Here is a 16,407-nt window from a genome sequence, read left to right as displayed (position 1 = left end):
GAGTCACAACTCCCCTCACTCTCTTACAACACCAGTCGCCTAAAGAAAGAAAGAAATTGAACTCACACAATTAAAAGACATCAGGACATCCGCAAAAGCCATTGCTTGAAAATAAAAAAATAAAGTTCAAATTCCATCATTGGAAAATGACAATTACAGCAAGGATGATTGGAACAACATCGTAAATTCGAGGGCAGTAAATTCCAAGCCTTAAAAAGTGTGTTTTCCATATTCTGTCACAAACACAAGCGCTACCAAGTCTGCCTTGAAAAGTATTATAACAGAGGTCTGCAGGAGCGATGATATACGGCGGGCCCTCGACTGAAGCCGGTGAATTGATCAGGTCACATTAGTTTTGGTGGTCAAGGTCGAGATTTGCTTTCTGATAATTAAACATAATTGCATGGGAGCATTTCCCCCCATGCACCAGGGATGCCTATTCACATTGGGAGATAAAGAAATAATAAGAATCAATATTAAATCCTGCTGAACTGCAATTATTATTGATCGTAGAGAGGGTCGATGTCTGGAATCAGTCAATCAACACACCGGGTATTTAAATGAAGACTGTTTTGGTTCTGTAAAGTAGCTGTGGAGCTTGAGATGGTAACCAGGACAAGATTTAAGAACCCAAACTCAATCCTATCCGTGTGTAAAAGCAACATCTTTCAACTCCAGTCTGACCCACACAAGCACCACCCAACCCAGAGCCCTGCAGCTCCTCTCAGCTCGTCTCTACAAGACGGTCGAGATCCAGCTTCTCCTCTAAAAGTCCATCTAAAATAAAAAAAGAGAGGAGCAGACCCGGTGATGCTCTGCTCTCCTCTCTCCACACATCTCCCCTGTTTGGAGAAAGCCTCGGTGCTTCTGCTGGGCTGATTGGCCGCGTCAGTGCAAGGACCAGATATGATCTTTCTATTTGCCCGACGGCGGGGCTGCCTCTCTATCAGCGCTACCTCTGGAGGGGGGGTTTATCTGGCCTGCTGATAACAATGTTTTCCCCTGCTTCCCTCCCCTCCCTCCCCTCCCTGACGGTTTGTTACACTAGTAAATGGGAGTCAAGGCTGGGGCTGAGCAGCCGCTGCAGTCAGCTGGTCCTACGCTACTCCTTGTAAACAAGATTGGCTCCATTTGCTTTTATGACTCCTCAATGGTATTTGTGTGTGTGTGTGAGAGCACAAGAGAGTTGGAAAGAGAAACTGGAAAAAGAGCAAAAAAATGTAGCCTTTTCACAATCAACACCTCTTCTATCAGCAAACACCAAACGATTAGTCAGGAGAGGAACACATTTAGCATTATTTTCTACACTCCTGCGCAGTGTGGCATGTCTTTACTGCTTCCAGTACATCTGTCGCTGGAGACTCGCCAGCCTGACAAATCTGTGCCGAACAATATGCACTAGAGTCCGTGGAAGCGGCACTAAATAGCGTCGGTGTCAGACAAAAACCTTGGCCAGTTGCAGGAGGTAGTACTTAGCAAAGTGCACCCGAGTATAAGTTGTAGATCACTCTCCGAGCTTGGCCGGGGCGAAACCTTCAACATGCTTTTTCATTCATGCCGTGGTGGGAAAAGCCTCTGCGTTCTGCTGCGCGGCTAAAACATCTGTAAGCTGTTGCAGAGACGGAGCCCAGAGGAAAACATTTACCTAACAGAATACTAATTCTTTCAGGCCCTAGTGTCAGCACTTCGTAAATAAGCTCGCACATATGGTACTGTTTTCTTAAAGGTGGGTCTGGGAGAACCATTCTGGATGTGGTAATCTGCCACATGCAACCACGAGGTTTTGTTAAATGTAGTTCTCACTTTCCTGCTCCATTTCTACATCTATATGTATATCTGTTCTGCATGGTTTCATCTCGCTTTGACGTGTATAGTTGTTGACCTTTGATCCGTAGCAAACAGTAACAAAATGTTAAGAAACAAATCGCCTGCATGAATCAATGAAATCCTTCTATCCTGCTGCCCCGAAGTCTTTTTCTGACACTCTGAATCAGCACGTCCAGAATAAATATGTTTGGCTCTTTTAGAATAAAAACCGGTGCAACATTTTTCAAACACGCGGGGTGCTGCACAGCAGACGTCTTCACAGGCTATAAGAACGCCATCCAACTAATGGCCTACCATCTACCATCGCCCTCGTAGCACAGTTAAAACTCGGCTTTTATGTCCCTGCAATGAGTGTGTGCATTCCTCTTTGGGATGACTGTCCTAGATTTAAAGGCTTGTCAGACACCACTAGCCCTTTATTTTTCCATAAACTTGTCTTTTTTTTTTTTTAATCTTTTGCATTTTGCACTGGGGAATTCCTGCAGCAGGAATGGTGTTACAATGGATTATACGAAAAAATGTCCACAACTGGGAGTTGAAATGGAAGGCTCCTTCATCTTTGCCTTGCAGCATCTTTTTGTTGTGATGCTTGTTGTGTTGCAGCACTGGAGTGCATTAAAATACACAAGAATTAGAGAATTGCAGGTTTAATTTCAGGTACTATAATGTGAGTATTATAAGCATGAAGTTGACGGTGCTGGCATTTAAAGACCTCTCTGTAAATGTCATTATGATTGGCGTTAGTTGAACATCTGCAGGCATCTGCAGCCAATCAATGCTCCCTGGTAGCCAACAAGCTCACGGTTTGTCTGAGACAGGAAATGGAGATATTCAACGCTGACAAGTCGTCCTGTGATTGTGTCAGCCGCCGAGATACATAATTCAGTGCTTTTAAACTGGACCCGTCTGGCGAAGCGAGTGGCGCTCGCGTTGTTTCTTTAGTACATCTGTCTCCTCGTCACTCCTGGAGGCTGACATCTCTCTCAGCGGCGTGGCACGACGAGGAGGAAAGAGCACTTCCGTGGCGCAGGTAAACCCGCCAAGAGATGGAAGGCCTCCTCATGAATAAATGATTGTGACACGCAGCAATAATTTGCATCCGTGTAAAAGTGACGCATCAGCGCTTTTGTCTGCCGAGGAAGTCTAGAGGTGCGTTTTTTATTTTATTATTTAATGGAAAATGGCTTTCATTAACAGCGGCGAACCAAAAGGTGTTGACAGCGATGCACCGACTTGTCAAGCCGATCACAGCCTGTTTTTCAAGCCGATCACAGCCTCGGCCTTTTTTTTTCTCTAATTAGGCATATGCTGCGAGCATCATAACAAACGCTGAAACAGGTTTGTCCTTGCCTAATCCGGGGGAACTAATTTTTAAGGTTATTATGCAAATCGATACTGTTTACAAACATGAAAGCCGGCGTCCTATTTTTGATCTGCCACATCGGTTTCCGATAGCTTAAAGCCCGGCTCGGCAGGTGTCATGTCAATAACAACCAGCGATCGATCGGTGCCAGTCTGAGGGGGATTGGGACTGCAGGGCCTCGCTGTGTAGGGGGGGATTTTCATCAGGCACAGTCACAGCAGCACACCCTTAAATCTTTTGTGCATGGACACAGCTGTAGATGACACTGTGGCTAATGTCATGCTAAAACAGGACTTTTGGCTTTTTTATCCTCATTTCAATGGGGTGATCAAGATCTAAACAGCAAGACACATTTTTTTAAGATCACACATCTGTGACTCCGTACTCAAATCTGAAAACCTCTCTATATTGTTCCTGTGTACAATTCAGTATTAAAGATTTGAGGATGATTTGGGCTTGCACAGTGTCTGTGCACAAATTAAACAAAAATAAAACAAAACAAAAATACTTAGGATGCACCAATACCAATATTGGATATCGGGCCAATACTGACTCAAATTGCTGGATCGGGTATCGGTGACAATAAGGCCAATCTATTCAATAGGTATATACATTATAGACTGGAATTTTAATTCCTGTTTAAGATTTTTTACCAAGTTGCTGTTGTACGATTTATTACTTTAATAATAAACAATTCAATAAAATATCTAGGTATTTCTTACATTTTTTTTTTACAAAGTTAAGAAAGCAATGTTTAAGCAAAGCCTGATGCCACAGTGAGGCATACAGCTTATCAAACAAATACTGGTATCGGATCGGTACTCCGTATCGGTCGATACCCAAAGCCCAGGTATTGCCATCAGGACTGAAAAAGTCAGATCGCTGCATACCTAAAATATACACACGCTCATATGTTCAGTTTCACAATCTGTGCCATTGGAGTTAATCACGGATGAATATAAGACAGAATTATTATCTTGATCACATGATAACGCCCCTATTCCAGGAACTTTTTATGGAAAATATGCTAAATTTCTTAGTGATATCACTTTGAAGTGTTACGCATACATCCTATCCTAAAAGCATGTACAGGTAAGCTACTTGTCATATATGTGTGTATTACTGCATTGCTTTTAAGTTGCAAGGAAAATGCTAGATTTTGACAAGCTACTGCTGCACATTGACTCGTCTACAGTAGAAAAATACAGTACAAAGCCAGGATTGGGTCTCTCATGACTTCCTCTATTGTGGCATCTACCGGCTCCACCAAGATCAGCAAAGGGTTGCTCACATTTCCTCTGCTGCTGCCTTTTTTGAATAGCCAAGTGAGCAAAAACTGTCAGGAATAATACTCTTATTTAGGCTTCTGAATCTACATTGATTTTATAGTAGATATGGCAGTCTATATAAAAAAAAACATTTGTTTTAACAATTAAATAAAGTTACTAGTCAGATCTAAATTTACCACAGATGAAGAGAAGCAGGCAGATTGTGATCTTTGTTTTACACTGGATATCCCCCAACAAACAGAGAGACAAACATCTAAAGACTGACAGCGAAAATGATACAAAATAGGATACTACGCTTTTAAAATTGCGGTCCATATGGTAATTGTTGGACCAGCAGAGAGGACCTTGTTGGCCCTGGCAGTTCGCCACTTGGGTTTGCTCCTTTCAAAAACGCTCGTCTTGGCCTTCTCATGCATATTATATACAACACTATGATGTAGGTTAGGCTCGAGTTGGCACCGCTCAGCTTACACATAAATTTAACTTGAACTGCTTTTACTAATCATCTTTTATGGAATCCATGTTGACTCACTGTCAGTGGCTTGTGAACAATAAGCGTCTTTGACGGCTGCCGCGGCACGGTGAACATTTTCACAGGAGCAAAGTTCTTTTGATATTTTTTCTCCAAGTTGTGCACATGCCAGTCACAGTTGTGGTGGGACACGAATGAATCAACAACATACATCCATGATCAACGCGCGCAGCATGCTGTGTTGGCCGAAGCACTAGATCTGTATCATAGGTAGCAGCCTTTGGATTCGGGGACTTCAAAGCCCTAAAGGGTAAAGAAAACAGTGTTGTGTACACTTCCTGGCTCTAATATGTTTGCTGCCTCCAGGTGCTGAACATATAAGGTGACTACATCCTGGTGAAGTTTTCATTTCGTCTGCAGGTTCAAGAAAATGGAACAAAGGAGATGCCAAAGAATTAGACTTTGTATGTATGTTCTGTCACTTATCCGGGGTCTAAACGTGGTAGTCTAGACGTCCCGTTCAACGTTTTATTGAGACGTTCCAAAATCAGATGAGATATATAATCTCTCCAGCGTGATCTGAGTCTACTCTGGTGTCTCCTACAAGTTGGACGTGCCCACAGAACCTCCAAAAGAAGGCGCCCATGAGGCGTCCTGATCAGACGCCCTCAACTGCTTTCTTTTGACGCGAAAGAGCAGCGGCTCTACTCCGAGCACCCTCCGGATGTCTGAGCTCCTTACCGTATCTCTTAAGGCTGTGGTAACGAGTTGTTGTGACTTAAGGGTCACAAATGTTAGCCTCGACTCTGTAATCTGCTTCAGTTTTGCTTCTCTACCAAGACGATTGATTTTCAGTGGATCAAACTGAAAACTAGAGACCAATTTTAGGATTTTTCCGCACAACCACACATTCAATCTCAGACTTTTGTCTTTGTGATTTCAGTGGAGCTTTTTCATTAAATCGATCAAAAACTGTGCTTTTTCTGCTGAGAAATTTAAATTGTACGCTTCCAAAACTGAGAAAAGAGTTTTTTTTTCTTCTCCTTTCTCTCTACAACTACTCTGTAAAGTTCAAATCTTTGGTGTTCTCCAGTGATTCCAGTCCAGCCGTTCATTTATGGAGTAATTTATGCATACATTTATTTGAAGCATCGCTCAATAGCATCTGACCCCGGTGCACCATCATCCGACTCTCCCTTCCGAGACAGAGCGCAAAGCGGTCCCTCCAGAGTGAGGGAATGCAGGTCAGAGGCAGAGTTTACGTGGGGAGGGGGCGGGGGCAATATCCACAACGCGGCAAGTGTTAAGCGGGTAATCATAATGTGATAGCGCTCTAGCTGCTGGGGTCATGTGCGCTCATGAATGTTAAGGAGGAATGTTTTTAAAGGCCTTCAAAATTACCCCTGATATCAAACGCTGACCTTTTGTAGAAACTGCAACATGCTACGATGATTAGAATTACAATGTGAGTGGCTTTTGCAAATTTCACACTCGTTAGAAAACATGCTAACCCCCTCAAACATCCTTCATACATGTGCGAAGAAAAAGACAGTATTGTATTATATATGCTGTGTGGGATTTGAAACAAAAGGATGTACCAACTTAAATCTACTTCTTGTGGTAATAATTTGAAATATATGCCCTATAAAACACCATCAGACCGAGATGTTCACTGTCAACGGGTGTTTACCAGAAATCACTAAATCATCCATCACTTGACATGAAGAATCAAGTGAGGTTACCAATTAAGCTCCATGTGTCTTTTAAGTCTGCTCCACAGATCAAAATCGTATGCTTCTATGTTGCACTTTAAATTAAAATACAAAAAGATCTATTTATAATGTTCAGCATCAGCTAGTTTTCTTCTTTTTTTCCCCCAACCTTCAAATGCAATGGGAACTGGGGCTTGGAAGTTAGAATACACAAGACTTTGTCACCAATGAAAACTTTCAGTTAACTCGACGAAGCACACATCCAAGGAGTTCAGCTCTTATCAGAGAGCGGGATAATTGTTGAAACAGGTGTAACTGTCGAAGTGTCAGCGTGCCTCTCTCTCTGTGTTCTGGTCCCCCGAACCAACCTCCGCCTATGACTCCATCTCATAAAGTCTTTCAGGCAACCTTGGTGTGATTTCTTGACAAAAGCGCAACCGCTCTCAAGGTGCACTCGAGCGCGATATAAAAAGGGACAAAGGCAGAGCGTGAAAGAAGATGGGAGAAGAAATGGATTTCTTCTCTAATTATGCAAGAAACAGAGACTTTGTGAAGATAAAGTTGGGTGACACAAGGGCACATTGAGGGACACATTCACTTTAGGAAGATTTTTCAAAGTGGGAGGCACAAATGGATGTTTGTGCTATGAGCTATGGCTGCTAATTGGTGCAAACTTAATGAATGCGGGGCGCTGTGTGTGGAGACAGATGCTTTGTGCAATGTGGCAGATTTCAGTGGCTGCGCGTCTCTCTCCATCGCTGGAACATCAAGAAGAGGAGAACATTTGGCAGGTCACGAAATTATGCGAGGAAAAGGGGAAGCCCAAGAAAGGAAAAAAAAAAAAATGTAAACAGTTGTTTGTTTATTTTTTCCGTTAATTTATGGGTGACTGTGTGTGTGTTCGTGTGTGTGTGTGTGTCGAGAGTTAGCAGTTCTCAAGCGCTTGTCTGTTTGTTTGAGCCATCGCTTTTTGTTTCGGCTTTCTTGCCTCGCCAGCTCTGTGGCTCTCAATTAGCGTGCAAGCCTCAGGGACCTAATTAACCAGTTCAATTAATAAATAATTTTCTTAAAAAATCCCATACAAGCCATTCTGACATTTGTCAGCCACTCAGGAGCTGTTGTGTATGTGTGTGTGTGTGTGTGTATGTGTGTGTGTGTGTGTGTGAGAGAGAAAAAGAGAGAATGATTAGCTTGTTTGCAAGCGCTGCTTATCCCCCAGGTGGCTGATGCAGGGGACAGTGTGTGTGTGGCTGGATGGAGAGGGGCTTACTCGCAGCGCGGGACCCCACAGCAGAGGAGGGCCCCCATGACCTTTTATCGAGTGTCCAATCAATAATGTGCGAGCGTCCATCTCTTTGAGTTGCAGCCCGAGCCCGGGCTTCTGAAGGCCTGTGGCCAGCAGCAAAGCTGGATGGGAACGGGCTACACAGTGGGGCAAAAGAGTCCTTGGGGGGCCAGGAGTGGAACAGAACCAACCGCCTCATGTCATTTACTCATAATGATGTCTTCCTTTAGTTGAAAAAGGGGTGGGGGGGTGGGGGGGGGGGGTGGGGGGGAGAGAGAGAGTGTGTGTCTCCCCCCTTCCTCCGGCTAGCCACCACAGATTCAGCCTCCTTTGTCTGACGGTGAAAGCATCTTCTTTGGTCTGTCACCGGGCTTCTGTGATTAAGGAGTAGAAAACAGACCCGGGCTTTTTTCACGTTAGAATCCCATTTAGTGTTTCTTATCACAGCCATCTATCTGGTCACATGTTGGGATGGAGTTGTATTGCGTGAACTGTAACGTATATTCCCTCGTGGGCGCGATGTGGACAGATGCGCTTGTTTAATTTGTAGCGTTATCTCCCAACATCGACATTACAGGATCTGGTTGTCACCGCCAAAGAGCCGGCGCTGATGGATCTGACTGTGTACCAGTGTTCATTAAACACACTCCAAACAGCCTTCAAACCGACTCTATTAGTGGCTGCCTCTAGAACAAGAGGCGCCTGAACGCAATTTTTGACCATGAAATGCTCTTTAAGCAGATGAGCGGGACTTGAAAGATGAACGGGAATTGAAGTTTCCTTCTTTTTTTTTTCTTGAAAATGCCAGTGGAGGAGTCAATCATTAGATATCAAAGCACGCAGGGACACACGAGAAGAATCCAGTGATAATACACGGGCTGCCCACACTCGCTTAAAAGATGGCCATCACGAGTATCAGCTCCGACACAAAGAGCACACACCGGCCTTTCGGCGAGCGGCTAGCTGTCGCTCTGTATTAGCTGCAGGCGTGCGACGACACTTTGCGTTGAATTGAGCTCCTGTTTGCTTCGGAGCCGTGCGGAGGGAGTCCAGAGACTCATCCAAGACACTTGGCTGACCCTCGCTGCCTACAGCACTCAACATATGGCTCCCCGGTCTGGCTTCGTTGTATACGTATGCTGCGATTTATCTCCACACTGTTCTACTGAGAATACCCACACAAAATGAAGCCGCTTCACTAAAGGAAGAAATATATTCTGGCAGCCAGATGACAAGAAAAAGTTAAATATACCAGCAGACAAATAACTATTAAAAGTCTGCATGTTCATATTAAGCATCATCTGCGGGTAGTCGTTCCTCATCACAGCCAGGCTGGAGAGATTTCAGCGCATCGATCGGTAAAGTAAGTGTGTGAAAGGGAGTATGAGTCAAAAGGGGATCTGAAGGTGGGCTGACAGATGGAAGGACCTAAAGATGGAGAGATCACTTTTGTTCCTTGTCAGGTTTGACCGAGGCCTACTCTGCTCAGAGGTGACTGTTGCACTCTCCGGCGCCCTCCAACACCCCCCCTGAGATCACTCCACTCAACTCCACTGCCTCCGCTTTTGATGCGAAAAGGGAGGGGGTTATTGTGTAAATATTTTGCTTGAGCATTTGAGCATCTTAATCTTCCATAAGGTGATCTTTTGGAGTGGAGCAACGCGGGGCGCTGATGTTCAGAGGAGCTCCCAGTTGTAGAAAGAAAGAGGGAGCGAAAGAGACAGAGGGAGGGGAGGGAGAGGAAAAAGAAGAAGGTCTGTGTACTTGCTAGAGTGCTGGGAGCTAGAGTTCACTACGGGGGCGTAAGTGTGTCAAGAAGAGCGCTTTTCCCCCATCCGCAAGCCCCGGGCCCTCTCCGCAACATTAAAAAGCATAAACAGTCAATACTGAATGTAACTCAGAGAAAGAGCAAGAGAGAGAGCGTGGAGAAAAAAACAAAACAGAAAAGAGAAACAAGTACGAGAACGCAAGGGTTTTTCAAGCGTTACACAACATAGTGAGATCAGAGAAATGGAGGCTGGGCTGTAGTGTATAGTTGCAAAAGCTTTCTGATGGAGGAAGGGAGCCTCTCCAAGTGAATCATTCATTGCGGGCGGCAGGGGTGTAAATATGAAGGGGAGGGTTGAAGGAGAGCGGGATCAAGGAAATGCACACCTGGTGCAAGACAGGGGTCAGATTGGCGCTGCACAAAAGGAAACGAGAGGGAAAAGGAGAATGAGTTGTTTGGCATACCTCCGTTTAGACAGCAGAAGCAGCAGCAGCAGCGCTTCTGTGAGTATGTGCAAAGCAGGACAGAACGGAGTAGGTAGAAGGTGCATATGGTGGTAGGCTGTCTGTGCCGATATACACATGCTGAAAACACATGCCGATGAGAGGGGAGGCTCGTCTTATTTAAAAAAAAAGAGTTTCAAACGTTCAACATTTTAAGACTTCCAGTTTTTGAGATGTGAAGACTTGTTTATCTGTGGCACATTGTTCCTGCTCATAATCGCTCAAGAGTCTCAATCAGTCACTCTCTCTCTCTTTCTCGCCCGTCTCTCACAAGTTTTTTTCAAACGATATCTCCCAAACACTCGACACCTGGCTGGCTGACTTCAGAGCTGAAGTCTTGTGTGTCTCTCAGTCTTTTTTTTAATCATCCATTCAGTCGCTCCTCACATGTTCAAGCCTATGCATTCAGGGGAGATCTTCCTCTATAGACGGATCATAAAGAAGCAGGAGAGCAGGTGTGGGACGGCTGGTACAGTATGGTGCTGGTTTTGAGGACATGTGCGAGTCATTGTTTGTGTGATTAAATGCATCATAATTTAATTTCTTTAATTTATATGAGCAATGCTTATCATTTCGTTATTGTTTTAAAGAGAAATCTGAACTCTGCTACAGGACCGCCAGGTAAAATTATATACGATTATTTGTTAAAGTTAACATGATAATGCGTTAATGCAAATTTGTTTTAACACCATTAATTTCCTTAACGCAACTTGCGAATTTAGAGGTTGTAAAAGGCTCATTTTTAAAGTTAAGGCATCATATGAAACTAGCAAAAACCTAAGGAATCCATTGGTGCCAACCAGGTCATACTAGCTTGTTGTGAAGGAGGAAAAATAATGTTCCAAACTTGTGCTAAATTTTGGCAAGGAAAAACTTTTCAAAGGGGTCCCTTGACCTCTGTCCTCAAGATATGTGAAAGAAAATGAGTTCTCTGGGTACCCACGAGTCTCCCCTTTACAGACGTGCAGTTTGGGGCAAGTCATAGTCAAGTCAGCACACTGACACACTGACAGCTGTTGTTGCCTGTTGTACTTGAGTTTGCCATGTTAGGATTTGAGCATATTTTTTATGCTCAATGCAGTACCTGTGAGGGTTTCTGGACAACATTTGTCATTGTTTTGTGTTGTTGATTGATTTCCAATAATAAATATATACATACATTTGCATAAAACAGCATATTTGCCCACTCCCATGTTGATAAGAGTATTCAATACAAGACAAATCTCCCTTTAAAAGGTAAATTTTTTACAGATTAAAAACTGTGCGATTAATCGTGATTAACTATTTTAATCAATTGACAGCCCTATTGAAAATGCTACAGTATCCTTGAAATGACAACAAAGACAAATGTCCAGAGAAGACGACTGCAAAGGGAAATATAAACAAGCATATGGCGCTACCTTTATTTTCAAGGTTCTGCGGTTTATTCAGAAGTCATGAACTTGTGTTTTCCTCAATAAATAAATTCCATCTAAAACCAAGGACACTCAGACCACATACTGTTTTTCTCCTTGAGAGAGTGTTCTCCTGGTTTACGGCCAAACAAAAGTTACTTCAGTGCAAAGACGGCTGTTTGAGCCACTTTCCTGCTGGAGCAAGACTCCATATTTTAAACATTTGGAGGAGGGAACAATATCTGTGAAAAGTGCGAAATTTGATTTCTACCCCACGGAATAGGCCGTTTCCTTCTGTTGTCAAACAGAATGACTAAACATGCTCATTCACATGCTCCCATGGTAGGACGTTATTAATTTATCACTTCAGAGTTATCAGTGCTCTCTCACACACACACACACACACACACACACGTACGTACGTTTGCTTCCCGATGATTGACAATGTGATAAATTTTATTTGAATATGGCTGACATGAATTATGTAACCAGAGAGACTGGTGGCTTTGTTGCCTCCCTCTAGCTTCTTCGCTTTTCCTCCAAGATAACATACAGTTGATAATTTACAGTAGAACACATTCTGAAACTATAAAAGAAAGATATAGCGACAAAGCCCCAAAGGGAAAGAAACACAGAGTGCTTCAGTGCAGCCAGCTGAGCTGATTGTGAGAACTGCAGAGGAGTGGAGAGGAGAAGGTTCGCCATGTGGCAACGCCGCAATAAGGTTAGGTGGTTGACACTTTTGACACTGGAAAGAGTTTTTTTTTCCTTGAATTCAGCTCTGATGGTAGCGATGAGGTCTCAGCAGACTGGGTTAGGCCAACAAAAAAAGAGAAAAATAAACACAAATGAAAGAAAAACAGCACTCGTGGTATCTGATGTTGATAGCTGTGGCCAAAGACTGCCTTTGAAAGGCTTGAGGAAAGTGACAATACTGTATGTTTTTTCCTTGTTGCTGCTCCTCCAGACGGCCGACATAAAAAATAAAGAGAAAAACTTGTCTGATTGGTCTGAAAAGACTGTCAAATGTCAAGCAGTTATCAAACGGCAGACATGTTTTCTTTTAAAAAAAGATACCGGCAGAGGGAAAAGCCTAACCTTTCGGCAAGTGAGTAGAAGTCACTCATCCCATCATGTGCGGTACTCCGCTCTCGCTCTTTACAAGGCTTACACTTTCCCCTCTGATTCAAATCTATAGTTGTTGACACAAGTTGTCTACGGATGAAATAGATGGATCTGGAAAAATACCTAATTCCAGGGAATTATTTACGTGGCAGGTTGCAACACAGAGCCAAGAGGACAAACACTCAAAAAAAGGAGTTTTCCTGTATATTACAGGAAGATGTGGGACCTCACAATTAAGACATTTTACTCTAAGAAACAGCATAAACTGGCCTTTCCCTCAATTCATGGTCACTTTTTGATCCAAAATTGCTTCAAGGTCTTTTTTCCTCGCACCCGTCGCTCTTCTGCATCATGTTTACATCTCATTGTGCAGATTTCATGTCATAATCGTCGGCCCCGGACTGACAAGAACGGCTTGCTCAACACCGGGTGTACAGCTGTATTTCGCTGTTCCAGTTCCTCTAGCTGATGTTTGTTCAACTCCCTCCATGCGAAGTACGAAAAGGGAGATGAAACGACAAGTGTCCTTGATTTTCAAAGCGGCGAGACTTGTTAATACCCTCATTCTCATGTACGCCACCGAATCAATTCCAATTCATTACCGCTTCGCCGTTCAAACAAAACTTCTGCTCAACTTTCACATGAACCTTACATTTTCTATTCTCATTATTTTTGATTTTATTCGGGAGAATGTGTCTTTGTGCTTCGCGCTGGGGAGGTCAGAGATCAGGATGGAGCTGGCAGGGATTCAGTGTCTTGCTCAAAGACACTTTAGCAGACTGGGTGCTCGCTGCTGTGGGCCTCGAGCCCAGCTGCACTGCCCTGCAACCCTGACGCTGACAGCTGATATGAATCTCAAAGACTCGGTGTTGCACTGAATATTTTTATCTTGCACTTTTGCTCTTGGACTGTCTAAAGAGACTGAGAGTAATCAATGACTCTTATCTCCAAATAGGAAATTACAACATCTCTGGCAATGCTTAAGGTCACCTGAAACTGAGGGGAAATAATAGCCACATGAAGTGAATAAGATAATTATTAAAGAGGTTTAATAGAAGATTATATCGAGGAAATATATCACAATAAAATAGTGCTTTTTCTTTTGTCGTATTATTTTTTAGCCTCAGAACAAAATGTGTGCAGATAGAGGAGAGATAGAGGATGGAGTTTTGTGTTGTCACACCATCTACGAGTGGTTGAATCCCACCAGGGGGGCTGGAAAGTGAGTTTATCTCAGCCGGATATCTCTGAACCAGGCGTTGTCGAGTCGTCTTAGTATTGATCAAAAACACACCAATTTCTCACATATACATTATTTTAATTTTCTGCCATAAAATCCTTCAAAATCCACCTTTAATGATGACAACTCAAGATATCTTTTTGAGGCTTTTTTATATCCTGCAGCCGGATTCAAAGTGGTCACTGGTTTTTATTTAAAACACCAGCAGCTGACAAGGCCACAAACATCACATCTCCACCTTCAAACGAAGGTGAGGCCGGGACAAACTCCGCACTTTGGAGTTTCTCTGCATTGAAGGGAGGTGATAATGAACATTAATATGTACAGCTGGCTCTTTATACAACTCTTGCTGTGCTGCCTTTGGTGTCCTGTTGAGAGGGTGTCGAAGCAGTGCACCATCAATGGCGGGGGAACAAAGCCGGAGGAAAAAATATCAAGTCTTTTTCCACAACTGCCTGCATGCCTTGCTCTGCCTTAAGATTAATCTAATTTGGTCTTTATTGAGAAATGGGTAAGAGCAGTTTTGTTTTATTTATGTGTGTTTTTTCCTCCTCTGCTCCCTTTCCCTTTGTTGCTTCTCCTCGGCTGCCTCTGACAAAAGACAGCCAGCCTGCCAAGCCCGGTGTTGCTCTGGGACGGACCTGTCAATCACTCCTGACGGCACCCTGACAACATGTACGTTAAAATTTCAAACGGGACTCAAAGGCGGCGCGTGACAGCGGAGCCTTTGAAAGTGGCTGTAGCGCTCGGCGACAGCCAGAGGAGTACGGGTGGAAAACAAACTAGAAAACAACAGTGCGGAGGGAAAAGAGAGAGAGAGAGAGAGTCAGAGACAGAGAGGGAAAGTTAAAAGCAAAACAGTGAAGAATGTGGGTCTTGATGATGGGAATTGGCATTAGATTCTCCCTTGGTGTATCATTGTTTTTTAATTTGGTTGAAACTCCCTCGAGTGGAGCTTTCGGTCTTCCAGGGACTCGGCTGAGGGCCCGTTCTCGCCGCAGTCCAGGGACGGCAGCGCCTCGCTCCTGCTCCTCTGAGGCCTCAAGCCTCTTATGCATCTCACTACCCTATCCTTCCAACGCAAAACAACTGTGCACGAATGTTAATAACATTCTTGATTCCATCTACCTTCGCTTCACGGCTGCTGTGCAATTAATTCCCAGTAGAAATGGAAGCCAGCACCGAGATAAGCCTTTTTTTTTATGTAGAATTCATAAATGTAAGATCTGTAGCTTCCAATACCAACAAGAAAATGGACAACTCAATTTAGATTCTGCTGTCCTGAAAGGATGAAATCTGTTTTTTTGTATCCGCAAACCTCTCTCTATACAAGCAAACAGAGTGGCATATGGCGTACAATGTGCACACACAGGCTCGAGGATGTACTTTCAAATTCGCACAACACACAGACCACCGCCACCTCTTCAACATGGCTAAATGAACAGTGTAAATGGGGTACAAGCAACACAAAAAGACAGGGCCCGGGCTGTGCCAGACCCTATGGGAGGACTGCCATCTCTGCAGTCCTGCAGTTTGTGCACTGATCCTTCAGTCAGCATCCACATCTGCAGTTCAAAAACACACGCTGGCTTGAAACTGCTACAAAGCTAACTGCTCATTGTCTGTCTGAGACTTTGTTTGACCATGCTGCGTGTGTGTGTGTGTGTATGTATGAATGTGTCTAAGTTTGTTTGAAACTAGAATGCTAAAATCAACTCTTACACTGTAGTGTGTGTGTGTGTGTGTGTGTGTGTGTGTGTCGCTTCTACAAACAAGTGGACGAGCAGCATGTGTGCTGGGACACAGGTTACGCCAGCCTGTTAGTGATTTCTCTTCTGTTTTTTTGTTTAAACTTCTCCCTGGGTAAAAGTATGTCTGAGCACTGATAGGCTTCAGTACAGACAGGAGTCATGGCACTAACACACACACACACACACACACACACACACACAGAGAGATGCACCACATGATTTCATGCCATTGTCTACTAACTCATGTCTATATACATGTGTGTCCAAGCTTACTTACAAATGTATACATGCAAGCAAACAAACGCACATACAAGCTGCTCAGAGATGTGCTATAAAAGACTTAAAACAGAGGGCCGATGCTTTGGCTTCTAGTGCCCTCTAGTGCTCACAACTACCTGGCAAATTAGTTGGGACGTCTACTGACACTGCTCATCTGTGAGGACAAGCTGAGTGCGACTGAAACTATGAAAAAGAACAATATATTTTGAGCAAAAAGATGTTTAGAAATTTGTTTTATTCTAAAGTAAATGTGGCTATTTTCTGACAAATCCTGAAGGATATTGATGAGAGTAAAAAAGAGGGAACTTATGTCAGAGAACAATAAATAAATATAATAAAAGATTTGATGCATTTTAAACAATTTAAAACATTAAAATAGTCTATGATTGCAAATTCTGC

General features: G+C 43.5%; 1 protein-coding gene across 6 annotated transcripts in view; it reads right to left on the bottom strand.

Moving 5' to 3' along the window:
* Positions 1-16,407, bottom strand: part of aldh18a1 (aldehyde dehydrogenase 18 family, member A1) — a 75,610-nt gene that overhangs the window by 31,098 nt on the left and 28,105 nt on the right. The window lies entirely within an intron of this gene.

Source organism: Sebastes umbrosus, chromosome 20 (assembly GCF_015220745.1).
Source record: "Sebastes umbrosus isolate fSebUmb1 chromosome 20, fSebUmb1.pri, whole genome shotgun sequence".
Taxonomy (NCBI): domain Eukaryota; kingdom Metazoa; phylum Chordata; class Actinopteri; order Perciformes; family Sebastidae; genus Sebastes; species Sebastes umbrosus.
This window is presented reverse-complemented; position numbering and strand designations above follow the sequence as displayed.